Source organism: Lonchura striata, chromosome 3 (assembly GCF_050655825.1).
Source record: "Lonchura striata isolate lonStrDom1 chromosome 3, ASM5065582v1, whole genome shotgun sequence".
NCBI classification, from domain to species: Eukaryota; Metazoa; Chordata; class Aves; order Passeriformes; family Estrildidae; genus Lonchura; species Lonchura striata.
In genome coordinates, this window is record NC_140705.1 from 40,893,997 (window position 1) to 40,913,006 (window position 19,010).

Below are 19,010 nucleotides of genomic sequence, written 5' to 3' on the forward strand. Positions count from 1 at the left end.
TAGGCTGAATTGGCTGTTACTGTGGTGTCTATTCTAGAGGAAAACAGCTCAAGAAAGCCTGTAGGTATTGCATGAAGCAATTTTACAACCAGCTTAATAGTTGTGACAGATAAGACATCTTAAAGGACCTTTGATGTGACTTCCTTCACCTTTGCTTCTGGATCTATGCAGAATTACTCTGCTTTCAAAATTCAGACTTTTATTTGTTTCATAGAACTGAGTTGAACTTAAGTGTAATGTATATTTTATTTAATTACTCCCCACAGAAACAGTACTCAGAGCACAAGTCAGGACTATGATGTCTTCTGGCTATTCTGGATATCCCAGCTATCACATCACCAACAGCTGTAAGTCTTGTTACCTCCTTGTTTGCTCTTCTGCCTCTATGACTTATGCATTCCATGGTGGCCAGTGTCAGTCAGATGAGAAGGAATCCCTTGAACTGCTGTCTGGATTGAATGCCGCATACTTGTCAAGTGGAGAAAACTTTTTATATTCTCAGGCTGTGAAAGGAACTGTCACTCATTTTTTGCCTTCCTAGGCAGTTACTAAAATCACCAGGTCATTGTATAAAAACAAAGTTACATTTTAATCCTCTTCTTTTCCTTTTTAGCTGTGTTCTCTTTGCTGTTAAACTTTTGTAACTAATGGGGCTTGCTCTCTCTCTGCTAGGCTCAGTGTTAATAGTGCAGAGTTTGGCATTTCTCAGAGCTAATGTCATGATTTTCTGTTTTCCAGGTGGATGAAATTGAGGAGAATCTGGTCACCCAATTACTCAAGTCAAAGCATTTATGCACATGTATAAGATAAGATAGCTAGCAAAATTTCAAGACTACCAGCAAGGTATCTAGAAAGCAGTAGGTGCCTGTGCAGGTATATAATGCTGGGTATAATCTCTCTAAGTCACTTCAATGGGTTAGGTCCTGCATTTCCTATGTCATATCTTTGTTGTCATATACAGGGCAATTCCATGAGTTTTCTTCTTTTAATGGGTCCACAAATGTTCTGCCTTGGAATCATATTCAATATATCAAATAAATCACAGTTACAGTGAAAAATAGACCTTTCTCCCCACAACATAGCAAGAAAATAATTCCTGCCATTAAAAAAAAAAAATCCAGGGGGAATCCCCAGTCAGTCTTTTGGTCATTAGCCCTATTTACAAATAACTAATCAGAAACCCTAAAGACTTTTGACCATGTCCATTTTATGCACTGAACAGACATTCCAGAGTGAAAAACCTTCGAGTAGAACTGCCTTGCATTATAATTCCCTGCCAAGGTCTACCAACACATCACCTGAAGAAAAATCTGTCAGGACATGGAAATACAGAGAGCAAAATGCATATTTTCCAAAGTAAATTAATGAATGATAAAGGCTACAAATCACTGTTCTAAAATGCTCACTGAAAGAAGTTATGCTTAATGAATTCTCACCACAGCCTGCAGCACCTGAATGTCTAGTCATTCATGGAGCAGAAACTCCAGAATGGCACATTAGAGTGGACTTGTCTCACGGAGTTCTATGTAGGAAGATTAATATCTAATATTTTCAAACATGTCTTAGCAATAACACATGTGCATTAAGATTCCAACAACGTTTTCTGAATGTGGTTCCAGATGGCAGAAAAACATAACTTCTTCTGCACACTGATTAGTTAGCAGCTCCACAGATAACATTCACCTTTGACACAGTCACAGTGAATCTTTTATTTAAGAAGGAGATATCCTTTAGTGGATCCCTGAAATATGCAATAACAAATACTGCATGTACTTGGTTTCCTGCTGGAGTGGTAATGGGCAGCAACTCAGAGTGTTATTGTTACCATATGTATCAACAGTCATATTGATTTAATTGGTTGTCATAAAAAATATGACAAGAGGGAAGCCAGTTCATAGCTGGGCATGGGCCAGAAAGTTACTAGTGAATGGACTACTGAGATCTCTCAAGAGTCTCTTTGTCTTTTCCCAATGTCATTAAACTGGTTGTCTTGTTCATAATCTAGAAATAATCCATTTTATGTATGGAAATGTAGGCCATTTACTTTTGGATCCAATTTATCTTACAGAATGGCAGAAAACCTTATACCATGAGGAAACAACCTGTATAAAAATATATAAACTCCCAGAAACAAAAAGTGTTTTCACTGAGGGCAGCAGATGGGCTGCCTCACCATTTGTCTCTGTATCATCCATCCTTAATTCTGTGCTGTATTTAAACTGGCTCAATCTTTGCTTAACATCAAAAGACAACCACAAGCAAGAATATCTATATTACATAACAGAATATTTAGCAGTTGCATGAGAACTGTCATACAGGAATCTTAATGCACTCTTGCATATCTGTGGTTTACTGCAGGATAGCATTGCTACCCACATTTTATGGAAAGGGAAGAAAAGCAGAGACGCTTGGGAAATTATGTGACTTGACTGCAGTGTGAGGTAAAACCAGGAGTGGAGCACAGAGCTTCAGTTTCAGGTTATGGGCTTTACTAAGAAAACAGCCTGTCAACATTTTTCCTGCCACCCTTGGTCTGAAGTGATTTAAAAACATTTCCCCTGTTTAGAAGAAGAAAACAAAACTGCAGTTACCTCCCTCCTTGTTTAAACAGAAAGTACTTTTTATTGGTGTGTAGCTTGTTGTTTGTATCTTTTAGGTTCATCCATGAGGAATTTGTGCCCAGCCTGTATGAACCTCCTGGGCTGCCTCTGTACTCAGTGTCTTCTGGCAGCTCTTTTCCCTGTAAGATAAATATATCTACAAAGAAACAATATCTTTGTGTGTTGAGAACAACATATAAGAATCATGTAAGAATAGAGTTTGAACAAGTTTGAAGTAGTCAGCTGTATCAATGTAATATTCTACATCTTTATTAATGTTTTCTGCACCACAACTGCTGTTGGTTGAATGCAGTCTTGTTTCAGTGAAAGTGCAACTTTAAAGTTTCAATGGGTAATATAATATTCAATAGATTCCATTAACCTGTGAAAAAGAGTGATGTACTTAAAAAAAATGCCCCTTCATTTTTATTATGAAAGCTTCGTAATGATTATTACTTACTTTGAAACTGAACATAAAGGTGATGTAAAAATGCTTCACTAAAGAGTATGCTGTGGTGTTGGTGTTTTCCTGTAGTAAAAGATTCACCAGATGGATATTCACCCACAATATCCATCAAAACTCACTATCCAAAACATTAACTGAATTTTTGTGGGAGGGCTCAGAGGTCTATGAATGTAGACAATTTGTAAATCTAGGTATTTTTCTCAATAAAATTATACTATGCAATAATCAGATTTGGCAAACTCGTCAGCAAAAATCAAGTGAAATTCTTGATTTTCATGCCCTAGTAAATAGTCATCTAGTTATGAATGAATTTAAATATAAAAATGGGCCTCAACCTGCTCTGATTACAGAAAACAGCATACCACCATGGCAAGTATTGTACAGCAGTGGAAACTTTCCATGCAGCAATTAAGTAGATACACATTAGCTAAGGACAATGTATCCAAGCCATGAAATTGGCTTGAAACATATTGTGCCCAGTGGCTCACTCCTATTTCGATATACTCATGTGAACAATCATGTGATTAAATACATTATTAATTTGAAGAGACTAGCTGATTTGGGCTACTGTGGCATCAACCTTGAGAAGAACCTGTGCCTCCTAAGAGTTTTAGTCAGTTTCCACCATGAAACTGGAGATTGAGTGACTTGCCTTAAGGAGAATATTTGATGCAGTAAGAAAAGAAACTTGGTATCTTTGGTAAATTACACCTTTGCAATCCTACTTACTGCTATTGGCATGTTTCAGATGGTACAAAGCTGTGTGTTGAATATTTGTATGTTAAATGCCTAATGGGTTTTAAATTCCTAAGATCTAACCACACTCTAGCACAAATATCAATTGCATTAAAGCAATATTAAGCAGCTCATAAAAGAACCTGATTTGTCCTTGTGAAAGGCTTATCTGAAATTGTTTCAGGAGAAACAATTATGAAAATTATTTTCCATGAATGCAGATAAAAACTTCAGAACCCAGCTACTTTATCCCATATGCAAGATGACACATACAACTTTTTTGGCATCTGTAGAAACAGAAATATATTTCTATTTGTTAAAGCTAAAAAAGAAGTTGATGATATTCAAGCAGGAAGAATTGAAAATGTCTCACCTTGCAGATAATGTACAAAATGCTAGGTTTGAACGCACACAAGTGAGTACAGAGCATCTCCAAAGAAGCAGTTATTTACTTTCAGCCAAGTGCATAACAACAGATTTTTGTGTTTTCCTCTTCTCTGTAGGAGTTATATAATCTCTATGCATTCAAGCATACTTTTCTGTTTTATCTGCTATTAGATTAAACACAAGAAGTGGAGGACCTACACGAAACTTTAGAGATTCAAGTCTATTTCTAAAAAACAGTGACATGACAAAACCCAGGAAAGAACCACTTCCTATAACACCACATACTTAAAGTACTTGCATTCTCCATTTTCAAATTTAGCTGGTCAGAATTTTTGTTTTGAAATCCAGTAAGCAATTACTATCCTCCAGGCACTTTGGGTCTCATCTAAGCCCACGTGTATCACAAGAGGTCAATTCAAGGCTGACTGTATCCAGTGCTTAGTACTAGAGGACAGTAAAAGAACAAGATCCCACATTTCATGGGAACTAGGAAATCTTGTTAGGAAACCATTGGCTACAATATGTCCAAGGCACTGTGTGCCAGTGATTGCTAATCCTATGAATAAAGATTAATGTCAGCTATTTTCAGACTCATGAATGACCTCAGTTCCTGCTGAGCTCCTCTATGCTCTGGGATACCCCATGCAAGGCAGGAGCTGCCCCCCACAGAGAATTTTCTGTGTTTTCCCTGTATGTCTGGTTTCCCCGTTTCCCCAGTTGTGTCCATTGCTGAGCTGAAGTTCAAAGCTAGCCAGTTGCAGTTAAAACTTTTCCATTTTGAAAAAAAGCCAAGCCAGTTAATGTGTTTCATGAACCCAGCTGGAAGATGAACCAAAGTTAATTAGTTAACCAGCTATGACCAAATAAAATATTATCTTTTCCATATCACCACACTTTTGCTGCTTTATTTTATCCTTTCCATAAACAAAGGACCAGGGGAAAAAAAAACAAAACAAAATCACCCACATTATCATTCAGGGTATTATCAATTACCTTTCTGCAGAACTTAACCTCTTCCCATGGAGTAACCTTTCAATTGCATCCACTCTATTTCTCCTTCTCAACAGCACTGCTTTGTGCTGATCAGGCTGACAGTACTGCTCATCTGCACTGACTTTTGCATTCCTATTCTGAAAAATAACATCAGAAGCTCAGTGCTCTTTCAAGGAATTTTATGCATATTTAAATTATTCATGTATTTTGACTCTCTTGGGTTTTACTCCAGTCCCTTTATTTTCCTTTACTTTGCTACTTTTAAAAAGGTTAAATCATGATAGCAATCAAATAAAATGCTCAAAAGCCACATTTTGCAATGTTGAGGCAAATATAAAAGCACACAATAAAGAATTTTTGTAGTGTCTGGATTGGTTTCAAACCAATCTTTATAAAAGGGCAAAGTCCCTGAAAACTGTCAAGGGCCTTTACAATTTATCAGGACTCAAGATTTGATTTTGATTGCTACTCCTCAATTTTTCCAGCATTTTATCAACAACAAATGTTATAAAATTAGGTAAGTGCTACTTACCTAAGTCTAGCTCAAAAATACATATAGAAAATAAAAGTTCACAGCAAGGAAGCATTTGACTCTAAGAGAAAAAGCTAAGCAGGGCATCATTACACTGTATCAGAAACAATCATCACTCCTCATGGTCTCTTACCAATGCACTCATGCTGCCAGCTGCCACCTAGATTGGAGAGCTAAGGAAAAAGTTTGGAACTTAGTCCAGAGGCAAAAGACCACAGCTGCTTTCCAAAGATTTCACTGTTTTTCTGCCTGTAGGGAGCTGGGCTGTGAGGGAGCAGAACAAAGCAAATGCCTCCACAGGTTTTTTTACCCACGTAACCAGAGTATGTGGTCTCCGTCTTCCGTTCTACAGGTAGCATGAAGTCTGGAAGCTCCACCTCAACAGAGCAACTGATACATCTGCTAAAAGATGAACATGATGAGAATGAAAATCGAGCCTTATTTCCTATGGTATAACCCTTTTGAGAATTTTATTTGGAAAAAAATACAATTAATACCAACATGAATTATTATTTCTGATGTGCATGAAGTGGTAGAGGCTCTATAATTAGCATCAGTGGTCAGTTCTTTATTTCAGCTGGAACATGTCACCTCCAACAGTAAATTGCTCACTAATTTCATGATAAAGCATTGATTCAATGAGATTTAAAAAAAAGATAAAAAATAGAAATAAAAAAAACTTAAGTGCAACCTATGGAATGACCAGAACCACTTCCTACATCCTTCCTTTGGGTCTAACATCCAGGCATGGATCCTGTTTCAAATTCAAATTCAGGAGCCAAAAACCACATTGGTCCAGAAGTTAAAAAAATCTTAGAATTAAGTTAAAGAAACTGAAATGAGTTTGATTTGATTTGTTATTTGTTGTTTTTTTTCCAACATATATGTAGTCCTTTCTTCTCAATATCACAAATACAGTTTTTAAAATCCTTCTACAGCTATGAAATTATATTTCTGATACAAAAATTGTTTCTGTTTTAACTCTTTGTTCCAAAGAGAATCTGCAGATATACTGAAATTTAGATCTCTTGTCTACAATTATCAAATTTTGAAGTAATTAGCAAACAGCTCAAGTATTTTGACAAATAAGTATGTCATGTAAGTAAAAGGCAAGGCTGGACAAAGAAAAATAGGAGTTGTATTGTCAGCATGAGGGATTTCACTGCAGGAGAGTTGCTGTGGCTTTCATTATTTCAATGGTCAATGGAGGTTGCTATAGTAACTACATAGTTAGCAAGCCATGCAAGCAAAAGAAATATGATAAAACCAAAACTAAAATAGTGGAAGGATTAAAACCCCAAGGATATGTCCAACAGCTTAATATAATTTGTTGGTTTTATCTTTCAATCTTATCACTGATTGACAAGATTCCTAGTAACAATATAATATACTCACATATCACTTTTATGTAAGTCCCATCAGGTGTCATAACATTTAATAATAAAAATCAGAATCAAATAAAAACCCTTTATATATCAATTAAAACTAAAATAACATTAAGATATTTCAATATGTAAAAACAGTATTTGGCTTCACAATATGTTAACCTTCCATAATACTAATAAGTAATAAAAAAAAAATCTCTTGTATGACATATTTTCTTTTCTTAGAGGAGAAATAACATTTTAATATTTAAATCAGCTTTTTTGTGTGCCAGAAAGTATTTTTAAATAGTTACCTGCCTGAAATATCTGTGCACTGATGATCACCTGCATAACAGGTTGATTTCATTCAGTTCATGTCACAGTTTACATTGATTTGAATATTTGCACTTAATGAAACAAGTACAAGACTCTTCCATTTTGGACAACCAAGTAAATAAACAAACCAAGATTTTGGTATGAAGTGGTATTGAAGACACTTAGAAATCTAATAATTCTAAAGGGAAGGATGCATATGACAGGTGATCATATATAATTCTGTGTGTACAGAATCCCTGGGCACTATTCTGGGAACATTTTTTTTTTTTATTTCTCCACAGCCCCTCTGTACTCTAAATTAATTTCTGTTGTGCACCCTTCCAGTAGTAATACAACATGATTTTTTCCTTTTAGAAATGACTGTAACAAATATATCCAGAAAAACTGGTACACACCAGCGAATCCTCTCTTTTAATTTTCTGGTCCACTGATCAGGGCTGAGTGGCAGAACCCTGAGCTTTTCATTCCAGCTACAGCCTGTCTGGTTGTTTGGTTTTGGGTTTTCTTTTATGTAGGACTCCACAACACTAACCACCAAAAGAGATGCATTAAGTAAGCAGAAGCCAAGAGAATGAAAAAATCTGATAAATCAAGATTAGAACTGTGCCAAATAACCAAAACCAACAAAAATATTAGTGCCTTGAGGAACATAGCAAAACCACAGAACATTTACCATCTATTCAACTGCAGCTTGTTCTAGCCATCACAAATCTTTTCCCATCACATTGCTTTTCAGGTCTAGGGAGAAAAATAAGGCTAACATAAAGAAATGACAGCTTGCATGTCCATTGAAAGCTTTTGCACTTTTAACTCCAAAATCTCTTGAGAAATGTTGATAGACTCTTGCCATTAGGTCACATTAGGAAAAAGAATACTAAGTGTTTCATAAATGTTTGTACAGGCACTATTGGAAAACATGCAAGGTTGATTAAACGGAGAGCATTTAATTTCTTTCTTTTTTTTTTAAAAAAAAGCAAAAGCCAAAGAAATAACAATTTAAATAGGACACTTCTGGTTTGCACTGTTCCATGATTTGGTCAGTTTTTTGTCATTTTTGCTGGGCTATTAAAACAATTCTCAGAAAAGGCAATGAGACTTCAAGTGCCTCATTCCCTTATCATCCCAGAGGGCTGAGACTAATGTCTGCTATGGGACTGTGCCAGGAACACGGTCTTTTCTTGTTAGTGCTGCTCCTGGAAAAAAAGAGAACTATTGTACACCTCTTAACACACTTTCCTCTTGCCGTGTCTCTCAAACCTGTCACACAATTTGAAAGAATATTAGAACAGACAGAGAGTGCAGAGTTGAAATCAAACATAAGTCCTTATTTCATGAAACCTTTGCATATCACAGGTTCTGTGTTATGAAATGGTCAACTGTTTGCCCCTGAGTCCTCATCCATTACATCCGCATAAAAAAGACCATCTTGCAGTCAGAGCTGGGCAAACTGTTGGATGCTGCCTCAATCTGGCAGGAGGGAAGAAGTTCGCTGCCCAAGCCCACTAGCTCAATATACGCCAGGGGACTCAAGCTGAGCCAAGGCAGATGAAGGACAAATATAAAATTATTTCTTCCTTTGCAGAAGAAAACATCTGAGGCTGTTATTGGTTGTGCTTAAACTTTGGATTAGTAGTTTCTCAGGCAGAGAGATCCTAGAAGTGTACCTGTAAGTGGGGCAGAGGATACTAACATGGCTGATGATGAAGATCACTTGCCAAGACAGAAATTCCTTAGAAATAGAGTGGCTATGACGTATTCCTGGAAAAAGAAATTGTTTTTTAAGAACCTTTGTTTGGTGTAAAAACTTCTTTACAGATAAACAGCCCAAGGAACAGATGTCTGGATCTGTCTTACACAGTTCTTCTTCTTCAGTGAGGAGCCTCACCCCAGACTGCAGTGTAGCCCTTAGAGGAAAAGGATCATCCTGGAGAGAGTAGGACACTTCATATCTAGGTCAGGTGGGGAGATTCTGTCCCTGGAAAATAGCATGACTTGGTTGCCCAAAGCCACCCACCAGGTTAATGTCAAACCTAAGAGCAGAACACTGTTCTTAACCCTTTTCCTGGTGGTGCCAGTCAGACAAGAGGATTCAAAATATAGGTCATTCAATAGTGGAAAGGGGGGGAAAAAAGGAGCTAAATTTATGTGACTATAATGTCTATCTCTGCCCTAGTAGACTTAGGGTCAGAATATTTCATGTTTAATTTTGACTGTTCACATTGGCAAAGTTTTGCTCAGGCCCCATAGGTGCAAGCAGTCCACTGGCACATTCAGGAAGTGGCACAGGCTGTGATCTGCACCCAAGAGGCTTCACAAGGATTGGTGGGCAGGGGGGTTGGCTTTAGATGTAGATGAGGTTGGCTTTAAGGATGTAACTGACCTGTGCAGCTTGCTGTTTGGGCCAGGAATTAGTCCTGGCCATGTCTGAACTCCAAGTGAACTCCAATTGTATGTCACTATTTCAAACCAACATTTCAAATAATTTGAATGTATTTTCAGCTTTGCTGTGTTTGGGGGAATTGGAGATATTGAAAAAAGATTGTGTTAGATTGAATATCAATCCAAGCTCAGAAAGTTTTCCTCCAGAATCTTAATATGTTTTATTTATCCAAGGAAAGGTTAACAAATGGCTGCACCAATAATTCTGGTGACTGTTCTAAAATTTCAGTAGTTTTTAAGTCTGCTGTTTGTACAGTGCATTATACAAGTTACACTAAAGCTGCCGATTGTGCTCTCTTCTAACCCTCAGCTGATATTTCTCATTCATTCTTGTGCTGATTTCTTACTGTGGTTCTGGGTTCTTTTTCATGTCACCTAAGTCCAGACCAGTGTGTCTCTTCTGGTATGCAAGACCTGCTTTGGGGTCCTATATTAGCAAAATTAATTGGAGAAAAAATGATGGGCTCATGTTCCTTCTGAATATGCACTTCTATAATAATAAGGATTTTCCTGTAATTACATTCTGGAAGAGCGATGTTAGAGGCCATAATGAAAATTGCATCTTGAGAGAAAGATAATTGTTTTTTGGGTTTTTGGGGGGTTAAAAACTAACATGTGTTAAAATTAGATATTAAATTAAAGTAAATATAATTAAATAAATATATTTTTAAGATTTCTTTGGGTTTTTTTAATTGCAGAATGTATAAGTTCACAATATACATTCTACAAACAGATTCTGAGATCTTAGTTTATTCCACATTCCATGCAAAAGAGGTTCATTGTTAGGCAATTTGTTCCTCATAGTTTTATTGTTACTCAATCTTTTTATCATCATTTCCTAAGCCATAATCTTGTATGTTAGATTTTCTACTAGATTGTGATAGAAAGTGGACATATGTCAATCATGAATACAGCCTGTCAAGACCTAAATAGAATTTTTGCCCCATCTGGATGCAGACTAGTTTGATTTCTTTCATATGAACTCCATGAGTTTAAATTAAATTATTTTTAACTATAACATGATGTGGTACTGAGCCCCTACATTGTATATGATAATACATTTAACTGCATTAGCTGATATTGTTTATGTAAATGTACTTAAATTTGTTATTTGACTATGTATGATATGAGCTTTTCCATGGCTTTGATCAGAAGATTAGTCAGCTTGAATACTCAAAGTAGCCTATCTCTTTTCATATCTGGACTTACAAATATTTTCTTTTCATATCAGGACTTGTATGTTTCTTACAAATCAAAAATTGTGACTGAGAAATTAACGAGTTAACTTTGATTTATGGTAGATGTGGGCTTTATCAATTTTGTGCTGATTCAAATTGCCTTTTTATACTAGATTTTGGTTAACATTTTTGTGAAATGATAGTAGTTTTTGCATTGTATTTGATAGTTGTTCTACCCTTGTCTCTTTCTGAACTATATGAACAGTAGGATTTTCTCTTTTTATCTGTTATTTTATAAGCATTAATTCTTAAATATCTGATAGTTTTCCTTGCCTGTTATCAGTCACTGCTGACATTTATTGTGGATAAAACATTCATATATTCTTATATGCATAAACACGTTTCTATGTCTTGCCTACATATACTTGATGCACGACGTTCCCATATCTTTTCTGAAATGGGATGACTTTCTAGTTACAGAAAGTATTTGGGTTTGTTTTGGAACTGCAATTAATTTCTCCAGAAAGCACTGGTCAAAAGTTCTCAGTTAAGTTTAAACCAGTCCTGACATAATGGATATGTAAAGCAAAACAATGAAAATGTGAGAGCAGAGAGTCAGGATTTTGCAGACCATCAGTTTTCTGTGTCTAACACAATATCAGGGGCTTGATTTTCAGTGGTACTTCTTGCTGGCAAATTTATAGTGATTCCAAGAGCTAGTAAGATATTCACAAGGGCAGCCTAATATATTGCATATTTATCAATATTAAATGTTAATTGTTGGGATTATAAGGAATGGAACCACAGAAGTATGTCCAGATTGTGTCTACCTCTAGCAAGGTGGGCTAACAATAGTGTGGAATTATGTCCAGGTTACTAGTGGGTAAGTAACACTGGACCATGGTGCCTAGATGAAAAAATGCATCCTAACAGAATGAACACATCTTAAAGAGTAAAAAACTCTTCAGACATCACGCACTTAAACAGTTGCCACAAAGGCAGGCTGTATTAAGCACAGACAAGTGTCTGCCAGAGCCATTGTGTGAAAATATCAGGCTGTCCATCTTTTTCCAAGGCTCGGTGACTGAAGCCTACATGCCAGTCAGTCCAAATGACTCCTGTGAAACAGATATTTTCATGGACTTCTGACTCCATCAATACATTACACACTCAAATCTTATTATTTTAACAAGGCTTGCTGTGCCTATTCCAAATGGGCATGAAGGCTCAACACCAGAATAAACAGCTGGGGCAATGAACTCCATCACTGCAAACACCTGATGACTACTTCCACCAGCCCTTCTTTTCTCTTTCTCTGGCAGATTGCCCATTATTTTTGTCCTCCTGGCAACAATTAGCTATCAGCAGGCTCTCTCTCTCAGCCACCCTTTCTGCTGGAGACTAATCCCCCTCAACACAGTCCATTCTTCTAGCTGTTGCCATTCTTTGTTGGTTACACTGTGTGCACAAATTAATTAAGGCTCCGTTTAAGGGCTGACTCAGCCAGTTCACAGCACAAATGAATGCAGCTGGTTTTCTGCCTGAAATTTTCAGCTTCTTCTGGGGGGCTTTTTTTTCCCCCTTGGTTTAAAAATGTATTGTATGTGTGTGTAAGTGTGTATGTGCATACATATTAAACGTGATTTTTGGCAGATGCAATTGTCTAGGGAAGTTGACAACATGGATCTGTTTAGCCCATCTGCCCCTGAGGATCCAACTGAATTTCTTGCAGAGCTATAAAGGTTAGGACTATTGAGTTTCCAGTGTCACAGGGTGGATTCTCTACCTCAGACATGCTGGCATTCTGATCCTGGGAGGTCCCCTGCCCCACCCCTTCCCCCGCAAAAAAAAAAAAAAAAAAAAAAAAAAAAAAAAAAAAAAAAAAAGAACATCTGGAACCACAGGGGCAGCTTGTCTGCTGAGCTCAGCAATAAGGATCGCTGTAGCTACAGCTCCACCCCACTGTTAGGGGACTCAGAAGGCACTTAACAATTACTGTCTTTACTATAGTATTACAAGTGCATTTGATATCATATGTATAGTATGGACCTTTACATTTTACACATAAATATTTTTGGGGTCTAGTTCAGAATGAAACATATCCACAGAGAGATAACTATCATGGTGTTTTAATTTAATTTAGTGACTAGTCCTGAAATTAAAGGATATTTTACTTAAGTAACCATGCTATGTTTATATCCTCTTACATTTGCTTGAATTTTAGAATTTTGAGTGATGATTCAACACCAGAGTAATAATGCACCTCAAGTGATTGAGGAAAGTACATTCTGAACATGTAGATATTATTCTTCACTGTTCATTTCGACTGAAAGAATTTAGTCTTTGATCATGAAACTGGAGTATTTGATTCTGCTCTCACTGAAGTCAAATAAGAGCATCACTGCTGGATAGATGTCTGTAAAACGTTATATGTGTTGATGAGACTGTAGCTGAAATTGTTTAATACTTTGGGTTTTGTTTCACTGTTACTGGGCTTTAAAAGCAATATATAAGTGCTGCTATAGACACTTGGTGTTGGAATAAAAACCACTCTTACTGACTTCTTGGAGTTTGACATTCCCTGTAGTCAAATGAGGTCTTATTTTCTGAGTTACATAATTATTTTAGAATCCAATTGAGTCAATATTGCTGCAAAACAATCAAATACAGGTGTGAGCCTTAGACCATCTGGAATTTTCCACAAGCTAGAACAATTAATTTATATTTTATATTTATGTATGTATGTGTGTATATACACATGTAGACGTACATACCTGTTTCTTTTACTCTCAGATTTGTATACTGTTGGGGGTAAGCACCAAACTGTACTTACCATTCAACAGGGACTTAAGGGTGGACTCTGCTCCTCCATACTACCATAATCCAAATAGCAATAAAGGCAACTTGGTATTTGAAACAAGAGGACTTGCATACTTAGAATTAAACAGCTTCTGAAGATCTTTATTAGAGCAGGTTAATCAGCTCCTCACCAGAACACATCACCATTTCAATAATGAAGTTCTGTGCTTACATTCAGTGAACCAGAACTCTTCACTTTCTTCCAATTTTTAACAGAAAGGAAATAAATATATGTTATTTAGTCTGTTCTTTCTTCTTTATTTTTTTTTGTAAAAAATTAGATACTCAGTTGCTATCAATTCAGATGTAAACTACTACCTTTGATGTTGAATACAAATATTACATAAATTATATTTTTGTGCCACTTGTGGAATAGATATGAAATTATTAGACATGCAGAATGTAAACAGTAGGGCAAAAGTCTCTGAATTGACCTTTGAAAGAAAGTTATTTAAATAAGTAGAGTGAAAACAAGAGGTAAAAAGGGTGCAATTCAGAAGAAAAATGTGATTCATAATTTCCTAGAACAAACATGTACATTTAAATTCAGCTGTGCTAAAAAAGAGGCAAATATTTACGTGATCAGAATCTCACCCAGCTCAGTCCCCACACTTGTACACATGAATAACTTTGCACACTTTAGCAGCAAGAGTTTCTTGAATGGCATTGCTCAGGTAAGAAATGTATTGTATCTGCCCATCACCATGTAATTGTTACCCACTGTGAGAAAAGCTTTCCAGTCTAAAGAAAATAATATCACAATCTGAAATAAACATTTTTAGATATAAAAATAAAATTTTAAAAAAATTACCTTTATCTGTAGATTGTGCTATTAATAGCCACTGATTTTTAGGTCATACCTCATTAAGAGCTTCTGTGCCAACGAAACCTCTTTCTAGATTGACAGGAGGCTGCTTTAACAAAAAAAAAAAAATTCTTATTTTGAAGGCTTTTTATCAAGAAAAAACCTCTCAAGCAGCCTAGTGCATTGTGATTTCCCTGGTTCTTTTCCTTCTGAGCTGTTCAATTAGTTGGAAATCTCTCTCTGATGGACTGAAGCAGCTTGAGTGAACGCCTGAGCGCACAACCAATTAGGCTCATTTGAAGTTGCAGAATTGCCTTCTTTGGTGTTAAAACCCCATGTCAAACACTGGGTCTAAGATCATTTGTAGTACAAAATGAGATTGACAGAGCAGCTGTACCAGGGGGCATGCCTGCTGGACGACTTAATTGTGGGGACTGAAGGGCCATCATGAACTGGCGTGTGGAGATTGTATCACCACTGCTGCATTACAAATGCTCTTTATTAACAGTGATCTGTAATCAATGAGCTCAGGCTTTTTGCCAGAGCTCCAAAATCAGATAGGCAGCTCTCCTCACGAGGAATAGGAGGAGTCAGCGGAGCGGGGCGCTGCGCGGAGAGCGGGAGCAGGGACGCGCTTCCCGGCGCCTCGGAGGCGCGGCGGGGCGGGATGCGCACCCGATGGCGCTGAGCCCTCCGCGGCACCGCCCGCATCAGCCGGGCTGGGCAGGTACCACCGAACGGGCAATCGCCCTCAGCCTGGCTCGAGTGAAACAAGGTGACTACGGAAGAATGATATTTCAGGAGTCAAAGAGACTGCACCAACTCACGCTGGTGGGACTGAATAGTCTCGATGGTGGAATAATGTCTATAATGTTAATCCCATGGTACAAATGACGCAAAGGAAATACAGGAGACTTCGTTTCAGCAAATTAATGAATAAAACCCCATTATACTTTATTCTCTTAATAGAAAACCTTTCGTGTTTTTAATAAGACATACTGCTTTTGAAAAGAGTAATTGCTTTCTGCTGATGCTTCCAAGTCAACAGTTTTGTTTATTTCTCCATTACTACAACCAACATCCTCTTAGTGTAACAAAGTCGGTTGTTTTTCTGGGAAGAAATCGATGTAGCTGCAGAAATGTTCAAAAACTGCTTTATTATGAGACAGATGTAAACCCAAGGTCTAAGTCAACCTTAAAGCCAAAATCAGCACTAGCTGATAGTAATTACCTGCTCAATGCCTTTGCTATGATAACTTTGCTTGTTTTTTTCCCCAAGGCATTTTACTCTTCTCTCTGTCACTTTCTGAAAGAATCCCAGAAAGGGAATTAAAATATTTGAGTGAACAATAGAGGAACAGTTCAACTAGTGTGGCAAATCACATGCAGACATGCTCTAGTATAATAAAATAGTTTGTGCCCCTTCAGTATATAGGCTGTTAATTTTTAGGTGCATAATCTAAGCTTCTGGCTTTTCATATGAGTCAGAGTGACAAGTTTCGTGTTTCATTACAAGATTTTTTTTCCTTTGGTTTATTTATTTTTACTACACTGTATGATTATCTGTTCAGGTGCTTATTACAAAATATTTCTTTTTTACTGAAGGGTTTATTTTGCTATTACCAGTAATTAATTCCCACACATTTCTAAACTCTGTTCAAATAAGACATTTGCTTGTGTCATTCTACATCTGCTGCAGCATAATCAGCAAGAAGCTGAAATCAAATAATTTTAAGAAGTGTTTCTGAAGTAAATAGCTGTGTTTGCAATTGTATTTTAAAATATCCTTAGGAACTCTCTTTTACCATAATACATACAGGAAACTTGACATTGTTTAGATTGCAGATTGTATCACTTCTGCCTCATGGTTCTCATACGGTTCCATCCATCTGCTCACTCTTTTCTTGCAACTAGAGAGTGACTTCTGAGGTGGGAATTGTATTTCCATTGTCTGTACATTGTCTAGCTCAACACCAACATTGGCTATGACTAGTGCTTCAGGAAACTACAGTGAAATCAGCTACTGCTACTGTTACCAGAAATTATAAGAAAAATGCAAGCATCTCACTAGTTTAATGTTGGAAACAAAATGTCATTTTATTTTATTATTTATGCAGTGTTTATTTACCTGTTGCCAGATCTTGTGAAATGTTCCTTCTGTGTCAGCAACTTCTGATAGAAGCGTGGTGAAAGGTACAGAACATGGATATATAGCTAAGAAAAGTTATAGTATATCAAAATAATAAAAAAAATATAAAAAGCACAAAACTTTTTAAGTAACAAAGTGCTTATTCAGTGTATCCATCAGTACACTTAACCATCACATTTCATATTTGCTAGTATTTTTGCCTTGCTGCTTACCAAGTTCACTCCAACAAAAACAAGTGCCTAAACTGATATTCTACTGTAGCGTAAGGAAATAAGTAATCATGTGTCTGAAATTAACTGGCTATGTGTTTGTTCATACTAATGTTGTTGCAACTAAGCTAATGCCTCACCCAGTCATTAAGCATATGAAATATGAGTTTCTTTTTTCCTCTCACAGATATTCACCTATCATCTTTACCACCTATCTCAAAGTATGGCCTCACATAAACTGATTGCTGAGCCACTGAAATTTGGTTCTATTGTCTTTCTGTTACTTTTCCACTTCCACCATCTTTTTTTTTTTAGTCTTGTTCACTATATCTTATCAAAATTTAGTGTCAACAATGATCAGTATATAGCATATATTGGCTGTGGAAGGACTGGATGATTATGCCCAGACACAATTATTCTGCAAATTTGCAAGCTATCAGCAGCCTGTGGAAGTTTTTTCCAGCTATGCTGGTGAATAGGTATGTAGCATGTTGTCAGCATCCAGCAGAACTCTGGTTCCAAATACCAGAATGGAGATTGCACAACTCTGGGAGAAGACTACAGCCTCCTTTGAACAGGTGGTTGTCCTGCCTCTTGAAGGATGATCTAATAATAAAAAAAAGTTGTGGTTTTTTTCTATATCCCAGGTATTCTGGGGAAAAAGAGAGACAGTGAGTAGTGTGGAAAGCTGTATGAAATTCTTTGCAACATTTTGAAAGTAAGAACTAGAGTTTCACTAAAAGTATATATGGAAATTTTTTGTCAGGCTTTGTTTAAGTCAAAGTATTTTCCTCTTATCCTACTCACTGCTGTGAAAGATGAGATCATGGATTTATTAAAAACATACCTTGCTTCTTTAAATCTGTTCAAATTCTTCCATGCTTCATGTCATTAAATCATTTCACAGATATAAAAGGAATAAGTGTTGATGCTTTTATATTTTTGTGTTCATTTGTATACTAAATGTTTTTGTATAGAGAAATCAAATTGTTGTGGAAATGCCACATATTACACCCATCTGTGTTTCTATTTAAGAAAGTCAAGGATTTTTCTGCAAGTCACATTTTCTTAAGAAATAGAAAGAAAATTAAAGCAGAATATACAAATGCATAGGTATTGCTAATCAATAACCTGTGACTTTTCATCTGGCTATCAAAAGGAAGTTTCCTGCAACTGCAAGTAAAGGAGAGAATAGTGTCACTGGTATTCTCAAGATGAATCTTTTAAAGAGTAGTCAAGCATTACAAGATAACACCATTACAAGAACAGATAACACCACTGTACCAGCAATTGTGTCTGGAATATGCAAATATATTTTTGAGACTAAAAACCCACATCATTAGGTAGATTCAAGACTTCCTAGAAGAAGAGTTGCTTAACTAGAAGGCATTGGTATTTTGTACCTTTCTTTCTGGTGGCACTATTAAGCAATATTTGACTAAACACACTGTGTTTAATTTTATCATAAGTTTTTTGCATTTCTAACCTCTGCTACCTTTTGCTAATCACCAGAATATAAGGGCTATCTTGAATAAAAATATTCTTCTACTGAAATTACATACAAAAATTCTAAGCCTGCAATATAAAAATAATACTATTATTTGCAAGGCTTTATTTTTTTCCAAATGAAACCGACAGACTCAAATACCAATTGATTTGTAGCAATACATCCAGATTGGAATTCATCTTATGTAATTTAAGGTTCCTCATTTTAGTAGTCCACGTCACTGTGCTCTCCTTTAAGATCAATGGAAGAAAGCATGTAACTTCAGAAAACAACTCATGTAGCCTTTCTCAATATAACCACTTTAAGGTTAAACTAATTGTTTGTTTCTCTCTTTGACTAGATATGGCCCCTAGAGAGTCTAACCTGAATTTAAGCAACTTTTAACATCTAAATTAGGGAAAATGAATCTTCACCCAATCTGTAAACCTGCCTAATTTACAACAAAGACAGA

The 19,010-nt window shown here is 36.4% G+C and overlaps 1 long non-coding RNA gene across 1 annotated transcript in view; it reads left to right on the top strand.

The window, feature by feature from the left end:
* LOC146767872 (uncharacterized) overlaps positions 1–15,233 on the top strand; it is a 95,961-nt gene extending 80,728 nt beyond the window's left edge. The window contains exons 3-4 of the long non-coding RNA XR_014953698.1: positions 267–347; positions 739–15,233. This is a non-coding gene — a long non-coding RNA (uncharacterized LOC146767872). The remainder of the gene's footprint in view (positions 1–266; positions 348–738) is intronic.
* Positions 15,234–19,010: the final 3,777 nt, after the last annotated feature.